The sequence below is a fragment of the Ursus americanus genome, chromosome 9 (genome assembly GCF_024610735.1).
Source record: "Ursus americanus isolate L20-20 chromosome 9, mUrsAme1.1.p, whole genome shotgun sequence".
NCBI lineage: Eukaryota > Metazoa > Chordata > Mammalia > Carnivora > Ursidae > Ursus > Ursus americanus.
In genome coordinates, this window is record NC_142135.1 from 33,564,343 (window position 1) to 33,588,920 (window position 24,578).

Consider the following 24,578-nt stretch of genomic DNA (forward strand, 5'->3'; position numbering starts at 1 on the left):
CTCCTCCACGTGAGCTGGGAGCGGAGCCGCCTTCTGACTCCACCACTGGCTGGCATCCCTCACCAAAGCTGTCCTACATGCACGGGGCACAAATGGAAGATGATGTGACGTCTTCTGTATGGCTGACGTAGACTTTTTTCTGACATCGGACCTGGCATTTCCGATCCTTACCCTCGGTGACCTCTGTCTCCATGGACTCACTCTCGGGGAGCAGAGCTTCGCATCCCGCTAGCCGCTGGGGAGCCCACTGGAAGCCTGCCAGCCACATAGTTTCCTGCTTTCAGCGGGGGTGGCTGGGAGGCTGGGGGGCGCGTGCGTGCGTGCGTGTATGCGTGCGCGTGCGCGTGTATGCGTGCGCGAGACTGAAACACGCTGTGTGGCGAGCAGCAATACGGCATTTTGCTTTCATTCAGCTTCGCAAGTGTTTCTTGTGGTCTTACTCTGCAGGTATGGCTCCCAGAGTTGGTGTTCTACAATACAGATCTTACAAGCCACTACCGAGAGTCACCCCAATGTCCACAGAGTGGGGTTCAGTCTTCCCTCAGCGTTCGGGGGACTTCACAGCCTGACCTTGGCCTCCCGGTCCAGCAGCCTGCATGACCACTGCTTCCTGATCTGCAGGAGCGGGGGTGGAGGGGAAGACGACGCAGAGCGTCCAACAGAGCATATGCCTGCCACCAAGGAGCTCGGTGCTGGGAGGGAGGCCTTGTCTCACCTCCAAGGGTCAGGTTTACATGGCCGAGCCCCGCTAGAGAGCAGCTTACGCTGCACTCCACGGGAAGGAGCCTGGAGGCGGACAGGGCCGGGCGGAGGTGCCCAGGGCTCCAGCTCCTCGCTCACCTTCCTTCGCTCCGTTCTTCCTTTCCTGCTGTTCTCAGAATGAGCCTGCCCTCCCCTCTGCCCTCCTGGCCCGCCTGCTGCTCCTTCCCCCCAGCGAGCCCCACGTTTGCAGTCGCTGGGGAGGAGAGGACCCGCTCAGCGGCACACTGTTTCCACCCAGGAGAGGCGGAGACCGGGATGCGTCCTGGCTCCCAAGTTGGCCCAGCCTGGCCTCCACTCCCTCGCGCCCCGTCCAGGAGCAAGCGGGAGGTTTGGGGGCCGTGGGAGAGACCACGCTAAGGGGTGTGTGTGGGGGGGAGAATCTGCCAGAGGGTGGCTGGGTGCAGACTAGGCCCCTGGCCCCAGTTTTGTTTTTTGCGTTTGGAGGATTAGGGTTTGCTTCTCGGCTTCCCAGTTCTGACAACAGGACTTTCAGTGTATTTATAGATGGTCTGTCTTTTCAGAGGCAGACGAGAATTACAAACTCCACAAGACTGCTGTGCAAACCAGAATGCCAATTTATTGCTTTTCGGGGCAGGGGAGGGGGTCGTTAAGATAACTCTGGCCGCTGTACAGATACATCCAGAAGGGAGGTTTACTGCAGCTAACAGGGCTTCTGGCCCACAGGTGTTCCTGCTCCCTCCGAAAAGTGAGGCAGGGACCCAGGCTCATTCCGTTGGACCTCTGAGGGCTTGTCTCGGTGCCAGCCAGCCAGAGGGGCACGAGCAGGGAAGACTGCCCTCGCGAAGGGTTTAGGGCCTGAATTAGTGCCTAGGGCTCCCATAACAGATCACCACACCCTCATGTCTTAAAACAATAGAAGCTTATTCTCTCACAGTTCTGGAGACCGGAAGTCCAAAATCAAGGTGTCAGTCTTCATTCCTTCTGGAGACTCTCAGGGAGAAGCTTTTGCAAGCCTCTCTCCCAGCGTCTGGTGGCTGCCAACAATGCTTCGCATTCCTTGGCTTGTGTATGCTTCGCTCACTCTGTGCCTCTGTTTACTTGGCCTTCGCCCCTGTGTGTCTCTCTGCGACTTCTCCTTTGCTGTCTCATATGGACACTTGTCATTGGATTTAAGGTCCGCTGTAATCCAGATGATCTCATGGATCCTTCTGCCGAATAAGGTCCCTGGGACATAAAAAGAAATATATATTTGGTCTCCATCCCTAGTTCCTGACAGAGATCCTGATACCCTTATAATTTCCTGAGTGATAAAGATGTCAGAACAGCTTTTCTTTTAATATTTGGTCTTTGACCCTAGCTCCTGACAGAGCTCCTAAATCTCTAGGAATTTCCTGCGTGACAGGAGCATCTTTTGTTCTAATGAGGCGACTCTTGGTGATAGCTTCAGGATGGGGGCTGGTGACCAGAAAGACCACACCATCATTAGAAGCTTGGAACTTTCAGCCCCACCCCAACCCTCCAGGGAGGGGAGAGGGGGTGGAGGTGAGTTAATGCTTACGTGATGAGCCTCTGTAAAAATCCCTCAGCTACAGGGTTTGCAGAGTTTCCAGGTTGGTGGAGTTTCCATGTGCTAGGAGGATACTGTATCCCGACTCCATGGGGGCAGAAGGTCCTACAGTCAGGACCGTCCTGGACTTCGCCCTTTGTACCTCTTCATCTAGCTGCTTGTCCGTACCCTTTATTATATCCTTTATAACATTTCCCTGAGTTCTGTGAGCAGTTCCAACAAATTCTCAAACCTGAGGAGGGGATTGTGGGATTCCCCCAATTTAGAGCTGATTGGTCAGAAGTATGGGTGACAACCTAGGACTTGGGATTGGTGTCTGAAGTGGGGTCAGTCTTGTGGGAGTGAGCCTTCAACCTGTGGAGTCTGTGTTAACTCCAGGTAGTCAGTGTCAGGACTGAGTTCACTGAGAGGAGACCCAATGGGTGTCCACGGAGAAGTGGAGAATTGTTTGGTATGGGGACCCCATTGGGGTCAGAAGTATTCAAGTCTTTCTTTTGGTCACATCTGAGGTTCTGGGGAGACGTGAATTTTGGGGAGACTCTGCATCCCACTATGGAGCCTACGTGGATATGCTGCAGCTCTTGTGCTCACTTTCCACTGGCCAGAAATTAGTCCCATGGCTGTACCTAATTATGAGAGACACTGGACACTGTCATCGAGCTGTGGCCAGGATGACTAGGAAACTGGTTTGGGGACCAGCTACCAGTTTCTGCCACATGGGGGAGGGTTCTTGTCCAGGACCCAAAAGCTCAGGCCTCCGGGGGAGGAAGGACTCCCCCTGAAGCAGAACCAGTAATATACTGACAAGATCTCTTATCTAGTCCCCTTGTCTGTGGCAAACACTGGCTGATCTGCCTCAGACATTTTCTCTTTGATTCGCAAGTTTCCAGGTCTGTTGCAGGTGCTTGCAGAGCACCACTCGTGCTGCAGGTGAAATCCTTCAAGGCCCTAGTGTTCCAGAACACCTGGGTCCATTGCAAATTTTTCCCCACCCTCCAAGGCAATCTGGCCCTCCTCTTGTTTGTAACTCTTGTCAGGGGAGAATACATCTTCCTCATTGCAGGTGCTTCCTTCGCGGGACAGTGTTTCCTCGGACCGTGCGCTCCTGGTAACCCCCGTCTACCACTTGCTCCCTGGAAGGAGACGAGACCCATCAGGTTGGTGATTGTGGAAGGTGGAACCCAGGCTCTTCCTCTATCCTTTTTCTCGGGTGCTAGTTTGTTTGTTTCTTTCTTTCTTTCTTTTTTTTTTTTTTTTAAGATTTTATTTATTTATTTGTCAGAGAGAGATAGAAAGAGAGAGCACACAAGCAGGGGAAGTGGCGGGCTCCCTGCTGAAGGGAGCCCGATGTGAGACTCGATCCCAGGACCCTGGAATCATGACCTGAGCCAAAAGCAGATGCTGAACCAATGGAGCCACCCAGGTGTCCCTTGGGTGCTAGTTTCTAATAAGGAATGCAAGTTATCTTCTGTTCCTGCAGTTGAGTGTGCAAGCCTGCCTGATTTGAGGCTTCAGAATTAGGAAGCCAGTTTGCCTGCAGATATCAGCCAGATGTTTCAATATCAACTTAACAAAGATGATATTTTTAACGCTAAACACCTTACTCTTTTGTCATATTTCTCATTTGGTTTCGCATCAGGCTGGGAAGACGGGTGCTGTTGATTAAGACTTAATATCCCCCGCACCCCTGCTATAGTCTTTTTTACTTCATGCTACTTAACTGGATACATTTTTATTTTTAAGGGCCTTGCCCAGTGCCTGACACAGTCAGTGTTTGCATTTGTTGAATGAATAAATGAAAACTGGGAAAATGATACACATTACAGAGAAATATCACCTCTTTAAAAAAAAAAAAACCAGGAAACTGCAAAAATGGGACATTAAAAATTCCTAGTTTTCTGGAGCATAATTTGGCAACATTTATCAAGAGCCTGGAAAATGTTCCTACTTTTAACTCAGGAATTCCACTTCTAGGAATTTAACCTATAGAAATGGATAGATATGTACAGAATTGTGTCCAGCGATGTCAGCCCCAACATTATTTAAAATGGCAAATGCTGAAACAACATAACCATATATATTATCTCCAGGAAAACCAGGGAATCAGGCATGGAGGAGGTCAGAAGTAACACTCAGAATAAGCCACAGTATATCTAATGAAGACACCCCTGCTGACACCCCTGGGCACAAACACTGCAGCTAATGCTGTCAGCACCACAGCTGCTGAATGGCAGGGTTCTGGAACCTTCTGGAACCTGTTGGAGCTGTCACCCCTGTCCCACCTTAACCAGCTGGAGGCCTGAGATTCCTGCTTCTTCATGCTCCAGTTTCTGGGGCAAATTCAGCTCATTGGCATGGCCCAGGATATGGGACCACATTCTCAAAGCAAGATAGCCGGGAAAAGTATTCTCTCCAGCTTCCCTTGTGGGAGGCAGGTTCTATCTCACTGGGTGGAGAGTAGCTAGACGTAGGAAAAGGGTTCAGATACAAAGCGTACTAAGTGGTCCACAAAAATGGTGATTATCCATTACAGTGTCCCCTCAGGGCTAGTGAGTACATTATGGTACATTCAAATAATTCCATTCTATGGGAGTTTCTAAAAATCATGCTTTAGAAGCTGTAATGACCTGAGGAACGTAGCATTATATACAAGTGAAAAAAATTTGAGTTATAAAATAGTGTGACCCCAAATACATTTTTTAAAACTTGACGGGCATAAAGCAGAGAAAGACAATTATATGATTTCTCTCATCTATGGAACATAAGAACTAGGAAGATCGGTAGGGGAAGAAAGGGATAAAGAAAGGGGGGTAATCAGAGGGGGGAGTGAAACATGAGAGACTATGGACTCTGAGAAACAAACTGAGGGCTTCAGAGGGGAGGGGGGTGGGGGAATGGGATAGACCGGTGATGGGTAGTGAGGAGGGCACATATTGCATGGTGCACTGGGTGTTATACGCAACTAATGAATCATCGAACCTTGCATCAGAAAAAAAAGAAAGAAAGAAAGAAATGGCAACTCTGCAACATCTTTAACAATCTTACATTCCTTCAAGACTTAAAAAAAAAAAAAACAACTCGACGGATATGAAAAGGGAACTATATACAGCAGAATGTTAATAGAAGGACTCTGGGTGGTGGGACCTTTGTGAGGGTTTGTTTTTTTTTTTTCTATTTTATACTTTTCTGGGATTTCCAAAGTTTCTAAATGAGCATGCATTTTTTATAATTAGAAAATAAGTAATGCAAAGATTTTAGAGAGACTAGAAGTGAGCAAAACAGAAACAGTAAGAGAAATATCTTAGTAATCAGCCTGTCAGGCACACACTAGCACTTCACTTGGAAAACACTGACTGCAGACTTCTATCAAAACTTCAGACCCACCATCGTCTCTAAGTCTGGAAGACTGTAGGCCTTCATTTTCACTAATTCTTATCTTGTCAGTTTTGCCCAGAGGAGGCTCTTATCTAGAATAGGCCTGGGGGGCTGTGTGGAGGTACCATCCTCCACGTTCCCCAGGGAACACAGTTAAAAAAAAAAATTTATATATATAAATACCACAGGTGAGGGGAGGGCACCTGGGTGGCTCAGTGGGTTAAGCATCTGCTTTTGGCTCAGGTCATGATCCCAGAGTCCCCAGATTGAGTCCTGCATCAGGCTTAGCAGAGAGCCTGCTTCTCCCTCTGCCTCTTACCCCACTTGTGCTTGCTCTCTCTCTCTCAAATAAATAAATCTTTAAATAAATACCACGGGTGGCCTTTGCGGGGGTGGGTGGCAGGGCCAGTTCTGGGCCAGAGGTTTGGCTGTGGGAAGGGTGTCAATGTCCAAGTGGGACACAGGTGGAAATGAATTGATTGCTCCGATGTGAGCCCCAAGACATTTTCAACTAGGGAGCCTTTGGTGTGTGAAAGAAAAGGTCAAGCTTTCAGGAGTTTGAAAGACGGGATAAAAAATGTGACAACTGAAGGTGACTTAAAAACAAACAAAAAAACCAGCTAAAAGCAAAAGTGGGACAAAAATCAAAATTAGGCTAAGAACATAGAGCCAAAGGTTACTGGCATTGAAGAGAAGGAAGAAAGAAACCAACACTTACTTGTTGAACATTGCCAAAGTACCCAAGAGGACTAAGAGCTTTAGGGTATATTTATCTTCTTTTAGTGGGTTAATCACTCTGAAGGGGCCCCCAGTGTAGCGTAAGCCAAGGGCTTGAGGGTTTCAGACACCATTTTCCTTTCAAAGGGCTTCCAAATTCTCACCACTAAAATCCTTCGTTTTTGTCAAACCACAGAAACCAGTGAGATCTCCAGAAGTATGTTAGAATGCCTCTTCATTGTTCACTTCAGTTGGAGGGGCGTCTTAAAAGACAGATTCCTGGGGGCACTGAACCCACTGGATGCTCTGAGGAGAGTCTGGAGATTGGCAAACACACTCCCCAGTGAGGGTTAATGACGGTCATGTTTGAGAAGCATGTGACCAGCTGCCTCCCCAGGTCTTCTGGCCGGGCTCTGAGCAGAGGCACAGACCTTGGTCCTCTCAGCAGGTCTGTGACCTTGAGCACTCGCTCCACCTCTTTGTCCTCTCAGATACCCCTGTACTTCCTGGAGGACAAAATGAGATAACAGAGATAGCAGAAATGAAAGTGTGGTGAAAGCTAACTGCTCTCTGCAAAATGAGGCAGTGTGACCACATCAGATAATTTCATCAACTTAGACAGTCCAGAACTCAGTGTTCTGGGGGGGGCCAGGATGGGGGAGCTGCTGTACTGCATCAACCAGCTAGAGCTGGCTCAGGAAGGGCCAACCTCGCTCCTGGGAAGGCTGGATGGCAGCTCTGTGTGGTTCAGTGGGGTTAAACCTCTGGCCTCTCTTTGGGCTGACCCCAGCACCTCCCTCCTGGCTCAGGGTGGTGTGGCTGTCTGCAGACCTGAGGTTGGTTCCTGTTCTGTCAAATTCCAGTCCTGAGAGCCCAATGTGGTTGGTCTGGCAGTTTGTTGGAGAGAGAAGCATCTGACTGCAGGGTGGCCTTGCTAGGCCCTGGGCCAGGGCTGGGGCTGCTCAGATGTGGCTGAGCCGTAGGGCAGGGCAAAGGAAGGCAAAAGAGGCAGAGACGCCAGGCCCCACATAAGAAGAGTTCAGGAGGCCTTGCCCTGGCCTAGGCAGGCCTGAGCCTTCCAGGAGACCCTTCTTCTGCGAGCTAACTCCCACCCCAAATGACGGGGATATAGCTCCCGGTATTCATTCATCCATCCCCTAAATGACTGCTGATCACTTACCAGTCACAGACCCTGTGCCAGGCTCCAAGAAAACCACAGCGGACAACACACCATTCCTGTTTCAAATTGCTTGCAGTTCAGTGCTTCTTACCCTTGAGTTTGGATCTAAATCCCTAGAGAGCTTGTTAAAAGGGCTGATTCCTGAGCCCAAGCCCCAAGATTCTGACTTAGCAGGGCTAGAAGGGGGACGAAGCATCTTTTGTGATTCTGCTGGGGGCGGGGGGAGAGGTGGGGATCTTGCCACCAGGCTTGGAGAAACACTGCTCTAGCCCAAAACTTTGAGGAAGAACGAGGTGAGATGAAGCCTTGAGAATGTTGCATGTTCCACGGGGACCACCCATAGGGTCAACTTTGGAGGGGGAAGGAGAGGGTGCACCCTGTGAACAAGGCTGTTTGTTGGAAGTTGGGGAAGCACTTTTTCTGGATGGGGTTACCCACCTTCCACCAGGCAAGTCCCTTGCTAGCCAGCCTCCTTCCTCCTCGCATTTTCAGCACCCTGTGGGGTGAGTGAGATGTCTTGCCTGGCTGGAGGCTCACTTGGACTGGATTCCCCTGGAGTTTGTAATTGTCTACAGCCGGCCCAGCTGGTGCCTTTTGGGTTATTTTCTGGGTGCCTTGCCCCTTGATTATTTTCCATCCTGGTTTTCTGGCAAACTGTGAATCTGGGTAACTCTGTACTTCTCATGCATTCTAGAATTTTATACAACATGTCTGGATTTAGATTCAGAAAGCTACTGTAATTAACCCAATCTACCCTCTAATCCATTTTAATGCAGAATCTGGATTAGGAGACCTATTACATGCACTGTGAAGACTCTATTCCCTGACCACCACCCACCCCCGCCCACAAGTTTTGAAAGTTTTATTATCAAAACTAGAACATTTCTTTAAATGGAAAATAAGCAGGTTTAAGAAAAATTTTAGTCTGGGATGCCTGGCTAGCTCATGGGTTAAGCATCCGACTCTTGATTTTGGCTTAGGTCATGATCTCAGGTCTGTGAGATGGAGCCCCAAGTCAGCTCCGTGATCAGTGGGGAGTCTTTTTCTGTCCCTCTCCCTCTGCCCCTCCCCCTACTTGGGTACGCATACACTCTCTCTCTCTCCCCAAAATAAATAAATCTTTTTAAAAGAAATTTATTTGTTTGAGAGGATAAATCATTTTTTTAAATTTTTATTTGAGAGGAGAGGGAGCGAGCATGTTCAGTGCTTGAGAGGGGGGTGGGGCAGAGGCAGAGGGAGAAGCAGACTCCTGGCTAAGCAGGAAGCCTGATGTGGGCTTGATCCCAGGACCTGAGCCCAAGGTAGACACTTAACTGACTGAGCCACCCAGGTGCCCCTAAATAAACAAATTTTAAAAGAAAAGAAAAATTTTAATCTGGAGGAAAAGAGACTAGGGTCTTGAGTCTTGTGTCCAGAGTACATTTGTATAAGATTTTTGCTGTGCCTGGGGCAAGGGTCTCCAAGGATCTCAATGTTAATTATTTTTAAGGGTTTTTCTAATACCCAATAAAGGGAGGGGGCAGTCTCTCAAAAGTTTCTAGAAAAGAAAATGAAAGAAAAGAATGAAAAACAAAAAGTGAAGCTTCCATATTTAGAAATGTTTAGATGGTTTGTTGTATCATTGGAAAAATAGCACTAGTGTTAACTACAGTGATTTGGAAAGGATGGAAAACAAACCAAAGAGGTTCTATGCCTGGGCTCCCCTCAGGCTCCACCACTTACTACATGACAGGCTTCCTAATTTCTGAAAAACTCAGCTTCCTTACTGGTAAAATGAGGATATGAAGACCAGCTTATAAGTTGATTAAATGAGATAATTTGTGTAAAGAGTTTAGTGCAGTGCCTGACACAGAGATGTAACAAATCAATGCCTACCATCCTTATCACCATCACCACCCTCATCACCACCCTCATCCTCATCTTCATCCTCATCACCATCCTCATGACCATCCATCCTCATCCTCATCACCATCCTCATCACCACCCTCATCACCATCCTCATCACTATCCATCCTCATCACCATCCTCCTCACCATCCTCATCCTCATCACCATCCATCCTCATGACCATCACTACCCTCATCACCACCCTTGTCACCACCCTCATTACCATTACCATCCTCATCGCCATCATCTCTCAATGTTAGAGAGTCCACCACTTTGCTCCTATAGTGAAATGTAGCCACTCTAAGGAGTAGTTTTCTCTTGTCCTTAAGGTAATAGGCCCTTTAGTTCTGTCATTGAGCTAAGCTTTTGGGGATTTTTTTTCCCCCAAAGTGACATTTATTGACTAGTGTAATGCCAGGTTCTGAACTAGGCACTTTAGCTGCCATTTCTCTTTTCATTCTCTCAACACTCCTATACGGTTAAGTTCTCCTGTTGTTAACGTTTAGTACAGATCAGGAAATTGAGTCAAAGAGAGGATTACAATTGTCAAGGTCACACAGCTATTAAACGGCAAAGCTCTTTAATTCAGGTCTACTTGAATTATTTTGCTTGAGGAAATACTTCACCACTGTGAACTCTGATCTTCATCTATATAGAAAATTATAGAATCATTGTTAAGAGCAACTTACGAATGATCGATAAATTACTCAAAAATTGAAATTATTCATTTCATCTTGAAGATGCAGGATTGTTATGAGATTTAAATGAGCGATCATATTTTTATAAAGCATCTAGCATATTATAGTCATTTAAGAAATGCCAAAGTCCTCTTATTTATACCTTAGTGTACCACCCCATCCTGGACCTGCCATGGGGTATTAGGAGTAAGTGTAGTATTCATTTCTTCACTGAATGAACCTGAGCTTCCTGAAGGGCTTCTAACTGAGAAAGTGTCCTCCAACTCTTGGTTGCCCGCCCTGTCCCACAGCAGACCCTTGGGATGGCAGGGCCCTAGGCACTGCTGGTCCCCTCTATTCCGTGGGGTCTCTTGCCAGAAGACTGCTGGAGAAAATGAGGAGCAACAACGAATATTTGGAGGGTTGAACAGAGGTTGCAGGAGGGGAAAGGTTAGAGGGAGCAGATGGAAAAAACCAAGGAGACATAGAAGGAAGGTGAAGGCCATGGCCTGAGAAACAGGGCTTCTTCCTTTCTTTCTGCTTACGTACTGGCATGCTCCAGGTCCTGGGATGCCTTCATGCTGTCAGTCGGGACCCTGTCCATTGCAGCCTTTCCTCCATCTTCCCTCTATCTGTCCCAGTGGCCTCACTCTTCAGGTCCCAGTTACCAGCTAGCACTCGAGTAGCCTGCCTATCACGTTACTTAGGACACAGGCTGGGCTGCTGCAACAGGGGGCTGGGGTTTAGTTTCCTCACAGAACGGTTCGGCACTCCAGGGTTGGTGTGGGGCTTGGTAGTGCCAGAGGCCCGGGCTCCTCCCATCCCGCTGTCCTCCCACCCAGCTGCTACCTTCCCTGCACAAACATGGCTCAGCCCCAATCCACAGCCCATGAGGAGAGAGGAAAGGGAAGCATGAGCTCCTTGCTTTGAAAGCACATGATCTGAGAGTTGCACATCCTATGCCCTCTGACCCTGCTGATCACAGGGATTTTGTAGTATTTTGCTGGGGCTGTCATAAGTACCACAGACTGGGGGGGCGGGGGGGCTTAAACCATGGACATTTGTTTTCTCCCACTTCTGGAGGCTGGAAGTCCAAGATCAAGGTGTTGCCATATTTGGTTTCTCCCGAGGCCTTTGTCCTGGGCTTGTGAATGGCCATCCTCGCTCGTGCTGTGTCTTCACATGGTCTTTCCTCTGTGCATATCACTGGGACCCCTCTGTGTCCAAATTTCCTCTTCTTATAACAACACCAGTCCATCTGGACTAGAGCCTAACCTAAGGGCCTCATTTTCATTCAGTCACCTCTTTAAAGGTCCTATCTCAGTCACTTTCTGAAGGAATGGGAGTTAGGACTCCCAGCTGACAAGCTGGCCCCCTCCTTCCTGCCTGCGCCCTGGGCCTTCTGCCTCCACGCCGATGCTTAGGCGGTAGGTGTCCCTGAGGACATCTTCCTCCCACACTGAGCCTTGCCATGCTCCCCACCTCCTCCCTCGGGTTCTTCAAGGTCCTAAGTGCCATGTCCTTGATAAAAGTTGTCCTTTTTAAGTCCCCATAAAATGTCATTCCATTTCCTCAATCATGCATTCGATCAGCACATTCCTGTGACACCCCACTGTGTGCAGGGCTGGATGAGAGGCTGGGTGCCCCAGGGAAATGAGAGTCCCTGCCCCTCAGTGCTCACAGTCTGGCCACAGAGTCTTCACCGCTCTGCTCTCCTCAGCGTACAGGACGGATCGCGCTCAGTTTCTGAGGGCCCACTGTTGTGCGTCCCCTCTACTCTCCACGCTCTACTGCAGGGTCCTTCCCTTCTGACATGCATCAAGCAATCCGCAAAACCTGCTGGCGTCCGGAAATTCAGCTCGATGCTGATACTATCTACCTGGAGAAATAGGCCCTCGGGTCAAGGACTTAGTCCACGGGTCTGCCCTGCCGTTCATGTCAGACCCTTGTCAGGAGCCCAGATTATCCCCTGTGCTTCTGACCCCCTGGCCATAAGTCCCAGGGTTCCATGACCCCCTCCTCGCGTTTGATTAATTGGCTAGAGTGGCTCACAGCACTCTGAAAAGTTCACTTACTAGGCTACTGGTTCGTTACGAAAGGATATAACTCAGGAACAGCCAGACAGAAGAGAGGAATGGGTTGAGGTACATGAGAAGGGGTATGGAGCTCCCCTGCTCTCTGAGTGTTTGGCCCCCCTGTCCTTTTGCGGTTTTATGGAGGCTTCATTCCATAGGCATGACTGATTAAGACATTGGCCATCGGTGGCTGATTCAACCTTCAGCCCCCCTCTTCTCCCCAGAGGTGGGGCAGTGGGGGTGGGATTGAAAGTTCCATCCCTCTAATCAAGGTTGGTGCCCCCATCCTTAGGTTACTAAGGGCTTTACAAAAGTCACTTCCTTAACATAAGGTGTGGTTGAAAGGGGCTCGTTATGAATAACAAAATAACAAAAGATACCCATTTCACCCTTCCGGCTCTGGAGCCACTTTAAGAACGAGGAAGAAGAGATGCCTCCTTGGCTCCTATCACTTAGGAAATTAAAAGGGTTTTGAGGAGCTCGTTCCAGAGCAGAAGACCAAGTATACGGTTCTTATTAGAAATCACGATATCACAAATGCCTAGGCCGAACTTTGCTGTGTGAGGCTGCTGTTTACACGCTGGCTTTCTCTCTTCTGGAGTGGAAGGGCAAGGTCCAAGGATAAGCATACACTATGAGCTGTCTGAGTCAATAACATTTAATTTTAAAAAGTAAACTTGATCCACTTCTGGGTATATGCCCAAAAGAATTTAAAGCAGAACTCGAGCAGATTTTTGTACATCCACGTTCCTAGCAGCATTATTCACAAGAGACAAAACATAGAAATGACCCAAATGCCTGTGGATGGATGAATGGATACGTAAAAACTAGTATATCCATACAGTGGAATAGAAGCCGTAGAACGAGGGGAAATTCTGACACAAGCTACCATGCGGATATACCTTGAATCCATTATGCTAAATGAAATAAGCTAGTCACAGAAGAGTAAGTACTGCATGATTCCACTTACACGAGGCACCTAGAGTAGCTGAATTCGTGGGGCGCCTGGGTGGCTCAGTCGTTAAGCGTCTGCCTTCGGCTCAGGGCATGATCCCGGCATTCTGGGATGGAGCCCCGCATCAGGCTCCTCCGCTGAGAGCCTGCTTCTTCCTCTCCCACTCCCCCTGCTTGTGTTCCCTCTCTCCCTGGCTGTCTCTCTGTCAAATAAATAAATAAAATCTTAAAAAAAAAAAAACCGAGTAGCTGAATTTGTAGATACAGAAAGTAACACAGAGGTTCCCGAGGGCAGGGGGTTGGGACAGGGATGTCAGAGATATTGTTTCATGGGAACTGTTTCCGTTCAGGAAAATGAGAAAGTTCTGGAGATGAATGGTGGTGACAAATGCACAACAATGCAAACGCATGTAATGTCACTGAATCGCACACTCAAAAGTGGTTAAAACAGTGAATTTCATTATGTCTTTCACCTCCCCCCTGCCAAGGAAAAGTAAAGCCGGTAAGGTGGGCGTCTTGGGAAGCACCCCTCTCCCATGGCCAGCCCAAGCCCGCTTCCTGTCCGAGCGCCGTGGGAGGGTTACCCCTGCACGCTTCGGTTCGGTGTCAGCCCTGGAGAATCGGGGTTATGATGGAGGAGAGGAGCGTGAACAGCTACTTCCCGTTCGCCTGGAGACATGGGTGACCCGCTACCAGCTGCACTCACAGAAAGCAGAAAAAAACACATGAGCTTCAGTTGTGGCAGGAAAATTTACACATTTTTTCCTAGCAGTGTATTTTTTTCTTTAACTACTAGAACAATCCGTCGACATCAAAGACGCAGAGTTTCTATTGGTACGAAGGACAGAGTCGTCGTCCTGGTCCCGGCATCCCGCAGGACGCAGTGCCTTCTTGGAGCCCTGGGGTCCGACTGTCAATAACCTTGTGGCTCAGCCCGCCCACTCCCTCCAGAAAGATCAGTGATGGACCGCAATCCTCCCCGGGGCTTCACCTGTACCTCCCCCCGTCACAGGAAGGACCAAACTTTGAATCCAACTAGGTAGGTGGTGGGCAGGGAGGACCCTTCTTTGAATACGTTTTATTTTTTTTAATAGTAACTTGTTATTATGTTATGTTAGTCACCATACAGTATATCCTTAGTTTTTGATGTAATGCTCCATGATTCGTTATTTGCATATAACACCCAGTGCACCATGCAATATGTGCCCTCCTTAATACCCATCGCCGTTTTAAAGAAACATGGGCACCCTTTCTTGATGCCTTGCTGACCCCTCAGGGAGGGCTTTGGCCGCCCCAGACTTGTTCTGTGAGCTTTCATAAACCTTTGATGCAGCATTGACTTCCAGAGCTGGCCTGGCCCAGCTATTTTTAGGAGAACTTCTGACCCCCGTCTAGCTAGGAAGGAGTGTCTGACAGCCCCCAGCTGGCTAGGCCTGGAGGTAATGAATGCTCCTGTCACTTTCTCGTCCGGGGTTGCTCTGCCTAGGATGCCTCTTCATGCCAGAAACCCAGGATGAGCTCGTCCCGTCAGAACTTCTCCTGCATGTTAGGGGCACACTCCTGTGCCCACTGGGCTAGGTGAGGAGTCCTGTTTGGCTTGATCCCTCACTGTTCTCAATCTTCCAACTTCCTGGAACCCAAAGTATGTGGAAATTAGGGATTTCCTGTGTTTGTTGGAAGTAGCCACTATGGAAGGCATCCTGGTCCTATTGTAAAGGAATGAATTATTAATGGAAATGAATATGCCACATGTGGTCCCACACATGGTGAGGTTTAGAATGGAAAGGAGTGAAAAGCTCGTCTTCCTGGGTTTAAACCCTAGTCGTGTCACTTACTATGTGACCTTGGGTAAGTTATTTGACCTCTTTAGCCTCATTCTCTGTATCTGTAAAATGGGACTGCTAAGTAGGTACCTCATTGAGATATTGTGAGGCTTAAATGAGATATTACATATAAAGTGCTTAGCAGGGTGTCTGGAATGAATATGTTAGTTATTGTAATTGTTATTTTGACATTCAAGCAGAAGAGTATATTCATACCTAACTTTCATTCATGATATTTTCTAAGACACGTTCATGCCCCTGTCTGAGGAGGCAGTCAGAGGCAGAGAACTTGAAGTTCTGAACCTTGCCCTCCAAAGAACACAGATCTAACCCAGGACTCCCACCACCACACCACTCTGGGAGACCAGGCTGGAGTGCTCCATATTCCTTAACCTGTTTTACATGGCTCATCTTTAAAGGCAAGACAGATTTTTGTGAATGAGAGCCTTCTTTACCAGTGCTTGGAGCCGGCTTGACAGAATGCGGGGATGTTTGTCATACTTTGGCTGTATACAAAGGTCAAAGTTTAGGATCCTGGTGTGAGATGTTCACATAATACAGAACAATACAGAGAAGACCGTTTCCATTGATGTGACCAAATCATTTCAACAACTGGCTTTTACTCTGAAACCATGAATAACGGTGCTAGTTAAAGCTGTTGCTTGGTGACATGCCCACGGGTCCATGTGGCTACTACTAACTTTATAGGACATCTTTTTCTTCTTCTTCTTCATCTGGTAAGGTTAATCCATATTTAGCAATAGGTTAATCTCCTTATGTAAGCGTCACCCCGAAAATCTTCCCAAACATTCACACTTCTCATCATTTTCCGCAACTGAAGTGTGTAGTTCGTATGACCAAACCTACGAGCATGACTTTGGACCTCATTTTGATGTTTCTGGTGTTTGAAATGCCCTCTAAACATCAAACCACACAGTCTGATTAATGTCCAACATTACACCTTACAGATCGTTAAGTATTACAAATCCTAATTGAATGTAATTGTGCCAGTATGATTTCCTATAGCATCCTCAGTTTTCCCTTTCCTTTCATGGGACTCAATTATTACTCTATATCTAGATGATGCTAGTGGCCCCTTGCCCCTTTAGAAGGCCCTTCGTATACTCTAAATTGCCCTCCTCCCATCAAGAGTAATGATGAACTTGCCCTGAACCGCATCTATCTCACGCTTGTATGCAATGGCATTCATTTCACAAATTGGGAATGTAGCGGGGATTTGTCACCTCTGTTGGCTCTGAATTCATTTAAATTTTTTAAAAAGCATCTGATTTTCCTTAGGAAACCACGTATTCCCCACTCTGAGTGCATGTGGTTGGAGTGGCTGAATCCACGACCCCACTCCCAACGCCCCCTCCCCTCTGCTCCATGGGCCACTGTGCAATGCAAGCCTCAACTGGCTGTATAATCTACCCCTAGGTGCAGAGATGGGCAGGAATGAGTGCTTGCTGCAGATGGCCCCATTAGACTTAGTGTAGAGAGGTTTACTGGAACACTTGTAAAAAGAATCTTTGTTTCCCGGGGCTGGGGGTGGGGGTCCAGATTTACTGGAATGGGAACCTGGAATAGCTGGTGGCCCTTTCATCTCTGAGTGGGAGGAGCCTGTTTAAATGAAACTAACACAGAGAAAGTAGAGCCAAAGGACAGAGATGGAGAGAGACCAAGTCCTAAGGACAGCACTGGAGCCCCTGCAGATTCCCTAAATTTTCCTCTGGACTTTGGTTATAGGTACTAATCATAGAACCTTTTTTTTTTTTTTAACTTAAGTCAATTTGGGTTGTGTTCTAGATGGGTGAATGAATGAATGAATCTGGCCACACACCAACAAACACCAAGAATACCTGCTACCATCCCAATCGGTTTGTGTGCCATGGCCTTGTAGAACATTCTGTCATTGAACCTCAGTGAGACATTCCCATGTATGGCTAGTCATTGTTAGTTGCCTGCCCACCTGCCGCTTCTCCCGTCCCCTCCCTCCCCATTTCTTGTTAACAGGGCAACCAGGTTCCAGCCTGCAGGGATAAGTCATCATTGCTCTCTAGTGTGTGATCTCAACAGACTGCACATGACAAGACTTTTAGGATAGCTGGTCCCCACTCATTAAAAGACAGTAGCCATTTTTGACACCTAAAAATGCCGTCTGCACTCTCCACTGTCCTCCCCCACACTTTCAAACCCCTGTTACTCCTTTTTGCCAAATACTCATTTTCCCAAATTTCATTATTTCTTCATAAGATATAAGAGGAGTGAAGTTCTGCTAAAAAAATAAAATTCTTTCTGGTCCCCACTCTCTTTCTTCCTACTTTGAATACAAGGGTGTGGGGATGTGATATTTGATGAGTCAGCAGCCATATTTAGACCATAAGTGTATTCCTTTTCTAGAGGTTCTGTAGCAAATTACCACAAACTCAGTGACTTAAAACAACAGAAATTTATTTTCTTGTCACTTTGGAGGCCAGAAGTCTGAAGTCAAGATGTCAGCAGGGTTCGTTTCTTCCAGAGCCTCTGAGTGAGGATCCATTCTGTCTTAGCCTCGGCTAGCAATCCCTGCAGGTCCTCATGGACACATCACTTGGATCTCTTCCTCTCTCTTCACAGCGCCTCTTCCCCTTCTCTTCTAAGGACACTTGTCATTAGATGTAGGGTCCATCCTAATTCGAGATGATCTCATCTTGAGATTAATTATATCTGCAACGACTCTTGACTCTTGATCCAAATGAGGTCACAGTCACAGGTTCTGGGTGGACACCTCTTTCATGAGGCCACCATTTCACCTGCGATAATGAGGTAACAAATCGAGGACAGAAAGTCAACGTGTGAGAATGCCAGAGAAGACTGTTAGAAAGATCCAGGGTTCTCAATGAGATTATCCACTTGTGGATGGTTCTTGAACACTTGTTCAAGCCTAGAGTTTGTCACCTCCGAGGCTTATGTCAATTAATCAAGAAGTCTTAGAACAGTTCTTCCTCAGACAGGTCTCTGCCTGAAGATTTCACTGTAGTTCATTTGCGGCTTTCACCTAACAGTCAATTTAGTGGAACCTGGCAGATTCCGCAGTAAGACAGGGAAATTCAATTTAATTTAAATTACTCCTTTCGGTGGATGAGGAATGGTGTGAGAAACAGGAAAAATAAGGGCACTGTATCATTCAGTGTTGATTTATTTTGACTGGGAATGTTTAATTTCAATTATTCATGGTAAAATTTTGTAGGCAAGCAGCTAATGTGTTCTAGGAAGCTGTGTTAAGGGAACACATGAAGCCAAACTACAGCTTGTGAGCTTGCAGTCCTCCGCACAAAAGCCTTCCCTGGGGTAAGACCTGGAAGAAAGGAGGGAAGAATTAAGCCCTTCCTGCAGTCAGGCAGCTGGCATTTTTTTGTTTTGATTCTTTTAAAATCACCCAAGTAGCATGTATATTGTCTTTGTCTTTTTAATTTTTAAATTTAATTTCTTTATACATGCCTTAACATATGCAAAGTTTGTCCAGATGTATGAGGTTCCTCTTTGTTTTTCTTTTGCTTTTATTATTGGCTCCCCCTGCCCTCTCTGGTCTTCTGGTCTTCCCTTCACCACATGATCCCTAACCTCTACCCCTAACCTCACCCCTGTAACCCCTGTTTACAATTATGTGTCTGTCCACCTCATTCCCCATCTACACACATACCGTGTGAAGCTCTAGCCAGGCCTGCCCACAGAAAACTCCTCCATGGCCATGAATTGTAAAGTCCTGGATCCTGCAAATGCAGACACAGATAACGGGAAGCCACACAACCTGAGACTCAGGCACCACAAAGGGGAGTCCCTCAGTGTGGACAAGCCAGCAAGGGTCAGCTCTCAGGCCCTGGATGGTGGGCCTGGCTGGCAGAGTTTGCAGAGCACCAGAATGTTGAGTGATGTGTGATGTAAGCTGAGATGCTGGCCGGGCCTTTGGGGGTGAGGGGGCGGTGGAAGGCAAAAGCCCAGGAAGCCTCTATTTTGGGTGGCTTCCTGCCCTGGCAAACCCTGCAACTGCCCTCTCTCAGATGTACTCTCTGTGCTGTTCTCATCTACTTCTTAGACTCCATGGAGCTTGGAAGTAGAACTGAGCTGGACTCAAGGGCTTCCTTTCCGCCATCTTTGAAGCCAGTTCAGGTCTTCTCAGATTCCGGTATAAGGCCTAAATACAGAGGAGTGCCTTTAAAATGAGTTTGTACATCAAAACTTGGATTCGAGTATTTTTTGCATTCTTCTGTATCTTCCTTCTTGCTCAAGGAATCCCCGTCAGTGTAACGGGTGTGGTGCTGCTGCATTCTTCTGTAGTTGTGTGGTTTCCACGCCCCTGCTGATGAACCAGCATCTGGGGCACTTCTGGTTTTTTCTTTCTCTTCCTTTTTTTCCTCTGTTTTTTCTTACTGTTGTGAAAATTTCTGCCGTAAACATTCTTGTACGTATATCCTGAGGCATGGGTGCCTCTACTGCTATGGAATGGACTCCCAAGAATAAGATTACTGCAACATGATGAACCTTGAACATATGATACTAGGTGAGAGAAACTGGTTATAAATAATCCCATATATTTTTTTAAAGATTGTATTTATTTATTTGAGAGAGAGAGAGAGAACAGGAGAGAGCACAAGCAGGGTGAAGGGCAAAGGGAGAAGCAGACTCCCTACTGAGCAGGGAGCCCGATTCAGGTCTTGATCCCAGGACCCTGAGATCATGACCTGAGCCGAAGGTAGACACTTAACCAACTGAACCACCCAGGCACCCCAAAAAATTCCATTTGTATGAAATGTTCAGAGTAGGCAAAGCCAAAGAGACAGAAATAGGTTATTGGTGGTTGCCTAGGGGTGGGTGGGAGAAGAGAATTGGGAGTGATTGCTAATGGATGCAGGGCAGGGCTGGGGTTCCTTTCGGAGTGATGAAAATGTTCTAAAATTGGTCGTGGTGACGGTTGCACAACTCTGAGTATACAAAAAACCATAGGACTGTATACCTTAAACGGCCGAATTGTATGGCACGTGAATTTTAGCAAGAGAGCTGTTATTAAAAAAAAAAAAAGAATAAGATCACTGGATCAAATGTGTATATATTTTTATTTTAATAGGTGCCACTACTCCCCAAAGAACTGTAGCTCTTCCCATTTCCAACAGCACTGTGAGAACACCCTCTCCCCACAGTCCACCAGCAACAGGCCTTACACTTTTTTCCAGTTTCACCAATCTGTGCAGAGAAAGTGATTTCTCATTTTTACTTTAATTTTGTTTTTGCTGAGTGGGTATTCCAATAATACTTAAGTATACACAGTAACAAGTACAAGTTCCCTTTCACCTCCTATGTCACTCCCCATTCTCCCTTTTCCCCAGCCCCTGGCAACCACCAATCTACATTCTGTGTCTATGGATTTACTTATTCTGAATATTTCATATAAATAGAATTATACACTATATGACCTTCCGTGCCTGGCTTTTTTCACATAGCATTTTTTCACTTCGTATTTTTGAGATTTATCACCATTGTAGCACATATTAATACTTCATTCCCTTTTATGGCTCAATAATATTTCATCGTATGAGTAGACCACAGTTTGCTTATCCACTCATTCATTGATGGGTTGTTCATACATCTTTGAACTCACACATCACTCATGCTCATTGAACTAATGCTCATTAATGATGTACCTGGAACTGTTCTGTTGCTTTAAATGTAGAAACTCATTTAATCCTACAGCAGTCCTATGAGGTAGGTCCCTTATTCTACCTTATATCCTCAGTCCCAGACATCACTGAAGCACTAAATTCACCAACTCTCAGTTTGCCTACCTCCTCACTTCTTATGCTATATGATACAGCCCTTATTGCTTAAACCATTTTGAATTATTCTATTACTTAGAGCCAAAAGCACCCTAATTTGTCTATAATCACCATCTGCCTTCCATCCAGCCCCACCTAGACTCTAGGTTCCATGAGAGCAAAGACTGTGTCGTTTGAGTTCATCAGCTCTTGGCCCAGTGCCTGGCACATAGGAGTTGCTCCACCAATATTTGTTGAAGGGTGAACAAATAAAGTGCTTTGAAATTGAAGCTAAGGAAACAACAGTTTTTGGGTTGAGTATTGAGAAAGTCATCTTCATCAACCTCGGAGATGAATCTGAAAGTGGGTGTCCATTGGGTGAGAAATGGCACTCCTGCAGAAGGAAAAGTCTATGCAAGCGCGGGACCTGTGAGCCTGTGCGGCATGGTTCCAGCACCAGGGAGTGGGTCTATGTGAATTGAAGAAATGGGAAAGGCAGGAGATGAGGTTGGAAATGTTGGCTCAGATTCCAGAGTCTAAGGAATGCCAGGCAAAAGAATTTGGATGTTCTCCTCAATGGCTGGGAGTCATTGAAGAGTTCTGGGCAGGAAGACATGTGTCTAGATCAGCAGTGTAGAAAGATCCATCTGGAAGCCGTTCAAAGGATGGGTTGGAGTCTGGAAAGCCTGGAGGCAGGAAGACCAATTAGGAGATACATTTTTAAAAAGATTTTATTTATTTATTTGAGATACTTTTTTTTTTTTTTAAAGATTCTATTTATTTGTTTGAGAGAGAGAAAGAGAGATCACAAGCAGGAAGGAGAGGGAGAATGTGGGGCTGGATCCCAGGACCCTGAGATCATGACCTGAGCTGAAGGCAGACGCCTAATCGACTGAGCCACCCAGGCGCCATTAGGAGACACATTTATCAGGTCCATTTTTGCTGCAATTAGCAAAAATCCAATTCAAATGGCAAAAAGTGGAATGTACTGGCTCACTGGCCACAGGAAGGGCAGTTGTATTATTGGACTTCAGGAACACCTAGAACCTGGGTCTGGATCACTGCCAGGTCTTCCCTTAGCTGTCCTGGTCACAGTCAGAACTGCAGGTTTCATTGTCTGCCTGGAGACAAGTTCCCAATGGGAAAGGCTTGAAGCTTCCCTCTAGCTGAAGTTGAGGCTGTTGCCCTGGGCAGGAAGAGAAGCCCAGTTTCCACACGGCTGCTACCCCCCAGTGGCAGCCTCCCAAAGAAATACCAATTGGAACTTTCCACCTGGCCTTGACTTTGGGTGGAAAGAAGGCTGGGGGAACAGAGATGATAGTGTCCCTCCTGGTTGACAGGAGGGCGACGTGGTTGTCCTCAGCTCACCCTGTTGTGGCTACTGGCTGAAGGCCTCTGGCAGGCTGGCTGGGGCTGAGGGGTGAGAAGGGGCGCTCAGCCAAGAGAACTCACGGGGACTGGCGTCTCTGCCCGGTGTCTGTTAGCAGAAGCATCTGGCTGAGAGCTCAGCAGTTCCACCCAAGGCCTGGGAAGCCAAGGGAGGGGCAGGACCCACTGCATTCCCCCAGCCCCAGGGGGAGGGAGAAAGCCAGAGGCCTTCCCCAAACCTGGGCCAAGAGAGTCTCTCTACTGGGAGAGGAAAGGCCCCAGACAGTTTAGGTGAAAGTGAGGTGAAGTTGGTGGGGCTGGGTCGGGGGTGGAGGGGGATTGTTTTAAAGCATGGGCCTGAGCTGCCAGGAAAAGCTTACCCTACCTGGAAGATCCAAGGAGGCTCTTAGTGGGTCAGACCTTTGGGTTATTTTTAACTCTGGATCGGGTTACAGAAAGCATTTAGCCTGCAGTCTGCACAGCTCTGGAAGGCAGACCACTGTGCTGGCGGGAGCTGGCGAGAGCGGGCCCAGCAGCTGATTCTTCGGTCACGCTGACGGGAACAGCTGCCAGCACCGGGGCTAGCCGAAGTGCAAACCCACAGCGTCCTGAACCACAGCTGCGACCTGCGTCCAGCTCGTGCCATGGGCCCCCTTTCCCCTCAGGAAGTTTTGCACTTTAGTAAGAAAGTGCTGAGAGAGTTAGATTCACAGCAGGAGGAAGGAGCGTGTAGGGCAGGGAGTGTGGCCAGGGGCAAAGCTCAGGGCTATCCCTCAAGGACGAGTCATCTGGGCACATTGAGGCAGGCTGGGTCAAGGGCCAAACAAGAGTCTATAAGCAAAGGGCTACAAACGCAGAGAAGAATGGGTGTCTGGGGTGGGGGTGGGGTGGGAGCGAGGACTCAAGGCTGGGACGCAGGAGGAGACAGCAACCCCTTGGAGGATGGGGAAGGTTTGCCAGGCCCATGGGGAATGGGGGGCACAAAGGGCTGCAGAAGAAACAGCCTGAGCCAGAAACAGGAGGGTTCTGGGCCCACTGGGGAATGGTGAGATGTTCTTCTACCCATAGTTTATGACTCCAGGAGTCCAGGAGAAAATCCTGGAAGGGTCAATTGTAATTGCCTGTCAGCGAATTTGGACTTTGAGCCATAGGTGGCAGGAGTCAAGGAAGAGTTTGAACAGGGAGTAATGTGGTCTGAGTTACACTTTACAAATGCTTCTTGGAGGCTGTGGGTAAGGCGGGGCTGGAAGGGGAGAGCCTGGAGGAGGAGGGAGTGGGTGGGAGGCTGGTAGAGCAGCTCAGGTGGTGGGAAGAAAGAAACAGGAAATAGACAGGAGCCCCTATCTGGGGGTTAGAGTAATGTGGGAGCACAAGGCACCAGGGCACCAGGAGGGGAGTTGAAGATGCTACCGGATTTGGGGCCTGAGGGACCCGGCGGGTGGATTCTCCTCCAGAGGATGGGGAAGGCAGAGGGAAGTTGTAGGGAAAGCATGCAGGTTGATCTGGGTGTGGGGTATGCCCGGATGCAGTCAGGCTAGAGCCTTGGGGTCACTGTGTGGAGAAGTGAGCTTCTGCAAGGAGCTGGGGCGAAGTACCCAGGGAGAGAAGAGAGAAAACGAAGACAGGGAGGCTGGCAGAGACTGCTCACTGTTACCAGGATCCACCGTCCCTAGTTTGAGCTGGACACCTGGCCATTCAGCTTGAGATGATGAGTCCCAGGTTCCCCCACAGCTTGCTGTGGCCACGTAAGCAGGTTCTGGCCAGTGGGATGTGAGTGGAAGTGGTGACGTGTGCAACTCCTAGGTCATGCCTTTTAAAAAGCAAACGGTTTCCTTTCTGCCATTCTCCTTCCCTCTTCAGCAGGCTGGGACACTGGGAGGCAACTCTGAACACGGAAACATGGGTACCCCAGGGTGCCTGGGTGGCTCAGTCGGTGAAGCATCTGCCCTCAGCTCAGGTCATGATATCGGGGGGCCTGGGATCGAGCCCGGGGAGTCTGCTTCTTCCTCTGCCTCTGCTCATTTCTCTCTCTCTCTCTTAAATAAATAAAATCTTTTAAAGAAAGAAAACACAGATACGGCTCCTAAGGATGGTAGAAGAGCAAGGCAGAAGGAAGCCCGGCTCCTGGATGTTCTGTGAAACATGGTGCCTCCGCGCTCCAGGCTAGCAAGTGAAGGGGAAACACACTTCTCTCGTGTTGGGGCTGCTGCTGTCGCTTACTCCGGGGAGAAGGGCAGGGAGAGAGTGGCTTTTTGTTATAGCCACTAAGCCTGTATCCTAAGTACTACTGAGTTTTCGTTCTGTAGAGAATAAAACTCTGAGAGATGCCAACACCGGTGAGGTACCACTGGGGAAAGTGGAGACAAAAAAGAGAAGAGAAAAACCAAAGAAGCAAACTGTTAGAGAATCCAAAGGAAGGGCAAGCAGGGTGAAACACAGCAGGA

General features: G+C 47.9%; 1 long non-coding RNA gene across 2 annotated transcripts in view; it reads left to right on the plus strand.

Annotated features, from left to right (window-relative positions):
- The first annotated feature begins 3,165 nt into the window (after positions 1-3,165).
- Positions 3,166-24,578, plus strand: part of LOC148109443 (uncharacterized) — a 48,742-nt gene continuing 27,329 nt past the window's right edge. For both annotated transcript variants that reach the window (XR_015725635.1, XR_015725636.1), the window contains exons 1-2: positions 3,166-3,447; positions 13,951-14,193. This is a non-coding gene — a long non-coding RNA (uncharacterized LOC148109443). The remainder of the gene's footprint in view (positions 3,448-13,950; positions 14,194-24,578) is intronic.